Below are 8,199 nucleotides of genomic sequence, written 5' to 3'. Positions count from 1 at the left end.
AGACTGTTCAAGTTCAGTTGGACAATATCCACCATATCATAGATAAGTTTTCACAGATGCCTAAGGTGCCAACTGGTTTTCTTGGTTTCACTGGAGATGGCTGGTAATTATAGGTCTGCTTTGGTTATGTAACTGTACTCCTATTATGTTAATGTGTGTGCGCAATTTAATTAGTAGTTTAAAACCTATCCATGCTGAAGTTACTCTACAAGAAGATATGTCAAAGAAATAATCAATCTTCCCAAGTTTTCTTCCGCCTGCTACTTCTATAGCTTTTCTTCTTCCTTCCTAATTATAACCCTTAAATAGATTTCGTGCCTCATATCGAATTTACCGAGTATCATAATTCTTCCAAGTGGTAAAGATACATCAAGACAAATGCTGGGCATAGAAGCCACAGGGCATAAATACGCAAAGAAGTGAAAAGCTAACCTTTTCAAACAATAAGGCTTCTCTCTCACTTACCAACTTTACATTTCCCTGTATGGCCCCGGAAGATGACTGGTTAGCCAGAGACGGGTAAGATTCCTCAAGGGAGGAACAACCTAAGACAGGCACAGTCGCAGGGGGACCATCAGGTAAGAAATTGGGGATGAACAGAGGTGACGCTTAGAACCTCACCACCCCTGTTCTGAGAGAAATCTTTTGCATCCGTGGATGTTTTATTGCCCTTGTCTAGCTTGGATTAACACATAGTCTACAGGCACACACCTGATCATCTACATTTGCTCTCTTACAACACTAAACTATGTTTTCTACCTTTATCTTGCATCTACCTACCACTTCAGCATTTTATGAAAAATAATAATAATAAAGAGAGAAATGTGGTATCCTCATATAAATCAAGTATAAAAATCAAACGAATATTCATATTTGAACTGATTGCTAATAGTTCATAATGCATGAGCAAAACCGAAAGTTTCTGCGATGACTGCCCTTGTACTGTTCACCATGTAACTTATTCACTATGTAAGAATTTGTTCTCCATGTAAGAACTTGTTTGTTATGCTTCAGAAGATTGGAGACTGACGAAAATTAGGCTTGGGGTGGATTAATGATTGTGCATTGAGCATTGACTCCCCTATACAGAATTTTATTGTTGTTAACAACCATTTGATCAATAAATATGAGAGATGCAATCTCAAAAAAAAAAAAAGTACAGACTTCCAATTGTAAAATAAATAAGTAACCGGGATGTAATATATAGCATAAGGAATATAGTCAAAATATTCTAATAACTTTGTATGGTGATAGCTGGTAGCTAGAATTATCACGTATATAAATGTTGAATCACTGCATTGTACACCTGAAACTAATGTAATACTGTGTGTCAACTACCCTTCAATAAAAAATAATTATCTACAAAAGAAAAAGAATAGACATATGAATCAATGGAACAAAACTGAGAGGCTAGAAATAATCCCTTATATTTATGGCCAATTTTCAACAATTCAATGGAGAAAAGATTAGTCTTTTCAAGAAATGGTGCTATGAGGGCGGAAGATGGCGGCGTGAGTAGAGCAGCGGAAATCTCCTCCCAAAACAACATATATCTATGAAAATATAACAAAGACAACCCTTCCTAGAATAAAGACCAGAGGACACAGGACAATATCCAGACCACATCCGCACCTGAGAGAACCCAGCGCCTCGCGAAGGGGGTAAGATACAAGCCCCGGCCCGGCTGGAGCCGAGCGCCCATCCCCCAGCTCCCGGCGGGAGAAGAATAGGCAGAGCGGGAGGGAGACGGAGCCCAGGACTGCTGAACACCCAGCCCCAGCCATCCGGGCCAGAGTGCAGGGCGCTCTATACTAGGAAAACAGGGCAGCAAGAACAGTGAGCAGGCACTGGAGGCTGGGCGACAGAGGACATAAGAAAAGCGCGTGACTATTTTTTCTTTTTTGCATTTTGCTGTTTTGTTTTGGCGAGCGCTTTTTGGAAGTCTTAAAGGGATAGGGACCCCAATACTAGGGAAACAGGGCAGAAAGACCGGTGAGCAGAGGCCTGAGACTGGCACCGGAGAATAAAGAAAAACGAATGACCACCTTTTTTTTTTTTTTAATTTAAAAAATTTTTTTTTTCTTTTTTTTTGGGTGGGCATTGTTTTGTTTTGGTGGGTGCTTTTTGGAAGTCTTAAAGGGGCAGGGCGGGTCACTTAATCCAGAGGTAGGGAATCCGGGATCTCTGGGCACCCTAACCCCTGGGCTGCAGGGAGCAGGGAGGCCCCTTACGGAGATAAATAGCCTCCCAGCAGCTCCTGCTCCAACGCGACTGAACCATTTTGGAGTAGCTGCCCGAGCTAGGCCACGCCCACAGCAACAGCAGAGATAAACTCCCTAGCAGCCGGGCAGGAAGCAGAAACCCTGTCTGAGCGCAGCTGCACAGCACAAGCCACTAGAGGTCGCTGTTCTCCCAGGAGAGGAGGGCCACAAACCAACAAGAAAGGAAGTCCTTCCAGCCGTCACTTGTCCCAGTTCTGCAGACTATTCCTGTCACCATGAAAAGGCAAAGCTACAGGCAGACAAAGATCACAGAGACAACACCAGAGAAGGAGACAGACCTAACCAGTCTCCCTGAAAAAGAATTCAAAATAAGAATCATAAACATGCTGACAGAGATGCAGAGAAATACGCAAGAGAAATGGGATGAAGTCCGGAAGGAGATCACAGATGCCAGAAAGGAGATCACAGAAATGAAACAAACTCTGGAAGGGTTTATAAGCAGAATGGATAGAATGCAAGAGGCCATTGATGGAATTGAAATCAGAGAACAGGAACGCATAGAAGCTGACATAGAGAGAGAGACAAAAGGATCTCCAGGAATGAAACAATATTAAGAGAACTGTGTGACCAATCCAAAAGGAACAATATCCATATTATAGGGGTCCCAGAAGAAGAAGAGAGAGGAAAAGAGATGGAAAGTATCTTAGAAGAAATAATTGCTGAAAACTTCCCCACACTGGGGGAGGAAGTAATCGAACAGACCACGGAAATACACAGAACCCCCAACAGAAAGGATCCAAGAAGGGCAACACCAAGACACATAATAATTAAAATGGCAAAGATCAAGGACAAGGAAAGAGTGTTAAAGGCAGCTAGAGAGGAAAAGGTCACCTATAAAGGGAAACCCATCAGGCTAACGTCAGATTTCTCAACAGAAACCCTACAGGCCAGAAGAGAATGGCATGATATATTTAATACAATGAAACAGAAGGGCCTTGAACCAAGGATACTGTATCCAGCACGACTATCATTCAAATATGACGGTGGGATTAAACAATTCCCAGACAAACAAAAGCTGAGGGAATTTGAGTCCCACAAACCACCTCTACCCAACATCTTACAGGGACTGCTCTAGATGGGAGCACTCCTAGAAAGAGCACAGCACAAAACACCCAACATATGAAGAATCGAGTAGGAGGAACAAGAAGGGAGAGAAGAAAAGAATCTCCAGACAGTGTATATAAAAGCTCAATAAGTGAGCTAAGTTAGGCAGTAAGATACTAAAGAGGCTAACCTTGAACCTTTGGTAACCACAAATTTAAAGCCTGCAATGGCAATAAGTACATATCTTTCAATAGTCACCCTAAATGTTAATGGGTTGAATGCACCAATCAAAAGACACAGAGTAACAGAATGGATAAAAAAGCAAGACCCATCTATATGCTGCTTACAAGAAACTCACCTCAAACCCAAAGACATGTACAGACTAAAAGTCAAGGGATGGAAAAACATATTTCAAGCAAACAACAGTGAGAAGAAAGCAGGGGTTGCAGTACTAATATCAGACAAAATAGACTTCAAAACAAAGAAAGTAACAAGAGATAAAGAAGGACACTACATAATGATAAAGGGCTCAGTCAAACAAGAGGATATAACCATTCTAAATAAATATGCACCCAACACAGGAGCACCAGCATATGTGAAACAAATACTAACAGAACTAAAGGGGGATATAGACTGCAATGCATTCATTCTAGGAGACTTCAACACACCACTCACCCCAAAGGATAGATTCACTGGGCAGAAAATAAGAAAGGACACGGAAGCACTGAACAACACAGTAGAGCAGATGGACCTAATAGACATCTATAGAACTCTACATTCAAAAGCAGCGGGATATACATTCTTCTCAAGTGCACATGGAACATTCTCCAGAATAGACCACATACTAGGCCACAAAAAGAGCCTCAGAAAATTCCAAAAGATTGAAATCCTACCAACCAACTTTTCAGACCACAAAGGCATAAAACTAGAAATAAACTGTACAAAGAAAGCAAAGAGGCTGACAAACACATGGAGGCTTAACAACACGCTCCTAAATAATCAATGGATCAATGACCAAATCAAAATGGAGATCCAGCAATATATGGAAACAAATGACAACAACAACACTAAGCCCCAACTTCTGTGGGACACAGCAAAAGCAGTCTTAAGAGGAAAGTATATAGCAATCCAAGCATATTTAAAAAAGGAAGAGCAATCCCAAATGAATGGTCTAATGTCACAATTATCGAAATTGGAAAAAGAAGAACAGATGAGGCCTAAGGTCAGCAGAAGGAGGGACATAATAAAGATCAGAGAAGAAATAAATAAAATTGAGAAGAATAAAACAATAGCAAAAATCAATGAAACCAAGAGCTGGTTCTTCGAGAAAATAAACAAAATAGATAAGCCTCTAGCCAGACTTATTAAGAAGAAAAGAGAGTCAACACAAATCAACAGTATCAGAAACGAGAAAGGAAAAAGCACGACGGACCCCACGGAAATGCAAAGAATTATTGGAGAATACTATGAAAACCTATATGCTAACAAGCTGGGAAACCTAGGAGAAATGGACAACTTCCTAGAAAAATATAACCTTCCAAGATTGACCCAGGAAGAAACAGAAAATCTAAACAGACCAATTACCAGCAACGAAATTGAAGCGGTAATCAAAAAACTACCAAAGAACAAAACCCCCGGGCCAGATGGATTTACCTCGGAATTTTATCAGACATACAGGGAAGACATAATACCCATTCTCCTTAAAGTTTTCCAAAAAATAGAGGAGGAGGGGATACTCCCAAACTCATTCTATGAAGCTAATATCACCCTAATACCAAAACCAGGCAAAGACCCCACCAAAAAAGAAAACTACAGACCAATATCCCTGATGAACGTAGATGCAAAAGTACTCCACAAAATATTAGCAAACCGAATTCAAAAATACATCAAAAGGATCATACACCATGACCAAGTGGGATTCATTCCAGGGATGCAAGGATGGTACAACATTCGAAAGTCCATCAACATCATCCACCACATCAACAAAAAGAAAGACAAAAACCACAAGATCATCTCCATAGATGCTGAAAAGCATTTGACAAAGTTCAACATCCATTCATGTTAAAAACTCTCAGCAAAATGGGAATAGAGGGCAAGTACCTCAACATAACAAAGGCCATCTATGATAAACCCACAGCCAACATTATATTGAACAGCGAGAAGCTGAAAGCATTTCCGCTGAGATCGGGAACTAGACAGGGATGCCCACTCTCTCCACTGTTATTTAACATAGTACTAGAGGTCCTAGCCACGGCAATCAGACAAAATAAAGAAATAGAAGGAATCCAGATTGGTAAAGAAGAAGTTAAACTGTCACTATTTGCAGATGACATGATACTGTACATAAAAAACCCTAAAGACTCCACCCCAAAACTACTAGAACTGATATCGGAATACAGCAAAGTTGCAGGATACAAAATCAACACACAGAAATCTGTGGCTTTCCTATACACTAACAATGAACCAACAGAAAGAGAAATCAGGAAAACAACTCCATTCACAATTGCATCAAAAAAATAAAATACCTAGGAATAAACCTAACCAAAGAAGTGGAAGACTTATACTCTGAAAACTACAAGTCACTCTTAAGAGAAATTAAAGGGGACACTAACAGATGGAAACTCATCCCATGCTCGTGGCTAGGAAGAATTAATATCGTTAAAATGGCCATCCTGCCCAAAGCAATATACAGATTTGATGCAATCCCTATGAAACTACCAGCAACATTCTTCAATGAACTGGAACAAATAATTCAAAAATTCATATGGAGACACCAAAGACCCCGAATAGCCAAAGAAATCCTGAGAAAGAAGAATAAAGTAGGGGGGATCTCACTCCCCAACTTCAAGCTCTACTATAAAGACATACTAATCAAGACAATCTGGTACTGGCACAAGAACAGAGCCACAGATCAAATGGAACAGACTAGAGAATCCAGAAATTAACCCAGACATATATGGTCAATTAATATTTGATAAAGGAGCCATGGACATACAATGGCAAAATGACAGTCTCTTCAACAGATGGTGCTGGCAAAACTGGACAGCTACATGTAGGAGAATGAAACTGGACCATTGGCTAACCCCATATACAAAAGTAAACTCAAAATGGATCAAAGACCTGAATGTAAGTCATGAAACCATTAAACTCCTGGAAAAAAACATAGGCAAAAACTTCCTAGACATAAACATGAGTGACCTCTTCTTGAACATATCTTCCCGGGCAAGGAAAACAACAGCAAAAATGAACAAGTGGGACTGTATTAAGCTGAAAAGCTTCAGTACAGCAAAAGACACCATCAATAGAACAAAAAGGAACCGTACAGTATGGGAGAATATATTTGAAAATGACAGATCCGATAAAGGCTTGACGTCCAGAATATATAAAGAGCTCACACGCCTCAACAAACAAAAAACAAATAACCCAATTAAAAAATGGGCAGAGGAACTGAACAGACAGTTCTTCAAAAAAGAAATACAGATGGCCAACAGGCACATGAAAAGATGCTCCACATCGCTAATTATCAGAGAAATGCAAATTAAAACTACAATGAGGTATCACCTCACACCAGTAAGGATGGAAGCCATCCAAAAGACAGACAACTGCAAATGTTGGCGAAGCTGTGGAGGAAGGGGAACCCTCCTACACTGCTTGTGGGAATGTAAATTAGTTCAACCACTGTGGAAAGCAGTATGGAGGTACATCAAAATGCTCAAAACAGACTTACCATTTGACCCAGGAATTCCACTCCTAGGAATTTACCTTAAGGACACAGTAATCAAGTTTGAGAAAGACAGATGCACCCCTATGTTAATCGCAGCACTATTTACAATAGCCAAGAATTGGAAGCAACCTAGAAGATGTGGTACATATACACAATGGAATACCACTCAGCCATAAGAAAAGGGCAAATCCTACCATTTGCAGCAACATGGATGGAACTGGAGGGTATTATGCTCAGCGAAATAAGCCAAGCGGAGAAAGAGAAATACCAAATGATTTCACTCATCTGTGGAGTATAAGAACAAAGGAAAAACTGAAGGAACAATACAGCAGCAGAATCACAGAACTCAAGAATGGACTAACAGGTACCAAAGGGAAAGGGTCTGGGGAGGATGGGTGGGTAGGGAGGGATAAGGGGGGGGTAAGAAGAAGGGGGATATTAAGATTAGCATGCATGGCATGGGAGAAAGGGGAGGGCTGTACAACACAGAGAAGACAAGTAGTGATTCTACAACATTTTGCTATGCTGATGGACAGTGACTGTAAAGGGGTTTATAGGGGGACCTGGTCTAGGGGAGTGCCTAGTAAACATAATATTCATCATATAAGTGAAGATTAATGATAACAACAACAACAAAAAAAAGCAGTTCCTGTGTTGTGACCTCCAATGAGTTCTACACAATGGTATAAAGGGCATATAAAAGTGCAGGCAAAGGGTCTGTTTGTGTTTATACAGAGGATCAAAGCCTAATTTGGCTACCCAGAAAATGAACTAAGATATGATATGAAAAAGAACTTCCAACATCAGCACTCTCTGGAAGACTCATACCAGAAGATGATCATCAAAAATCCCCAACAAAGATCCACGTGCTGCTACAGCTGTAGATGCACTCATCCCACCGGTTCCTGGACTTGCCATGGGAATGAAGAAGGAGATATCTAAGCTGGCCTCTGCATACAGTAAAACAACAAATTTGACTGGATCTATACTGTTGGAACTCAACCAAGAATTAGGAGAAGTGGCAAATTGTAGCGCTCCAAAATCTTTCAACTACAGACTATCTACTGTTAAAAGAACATATGGGATGTGAACAGTCCCCAGGAATGGGTTGTTTTAATTTGTCTGATTTCTCTCAGACTGTTCAAGTTC

Source organism: Manis pentadactyla, chromosome X (genome assembly GCF_030020395.1).
Source record: "Manis pentadactyla isolate mManPen7 chromosome X, mManPen7.hap1, whole genome shotgun sequence".
Classification (NCBI taxonomy): domain Eukaryota; kingdom Metazoa; phylum Chordata; class Mammalia; order Pholidota; family Manidae; genus Manis; species Manis pentadactyla.
This window is presented reverse-complemented; position numbering follows the sequence as displayed.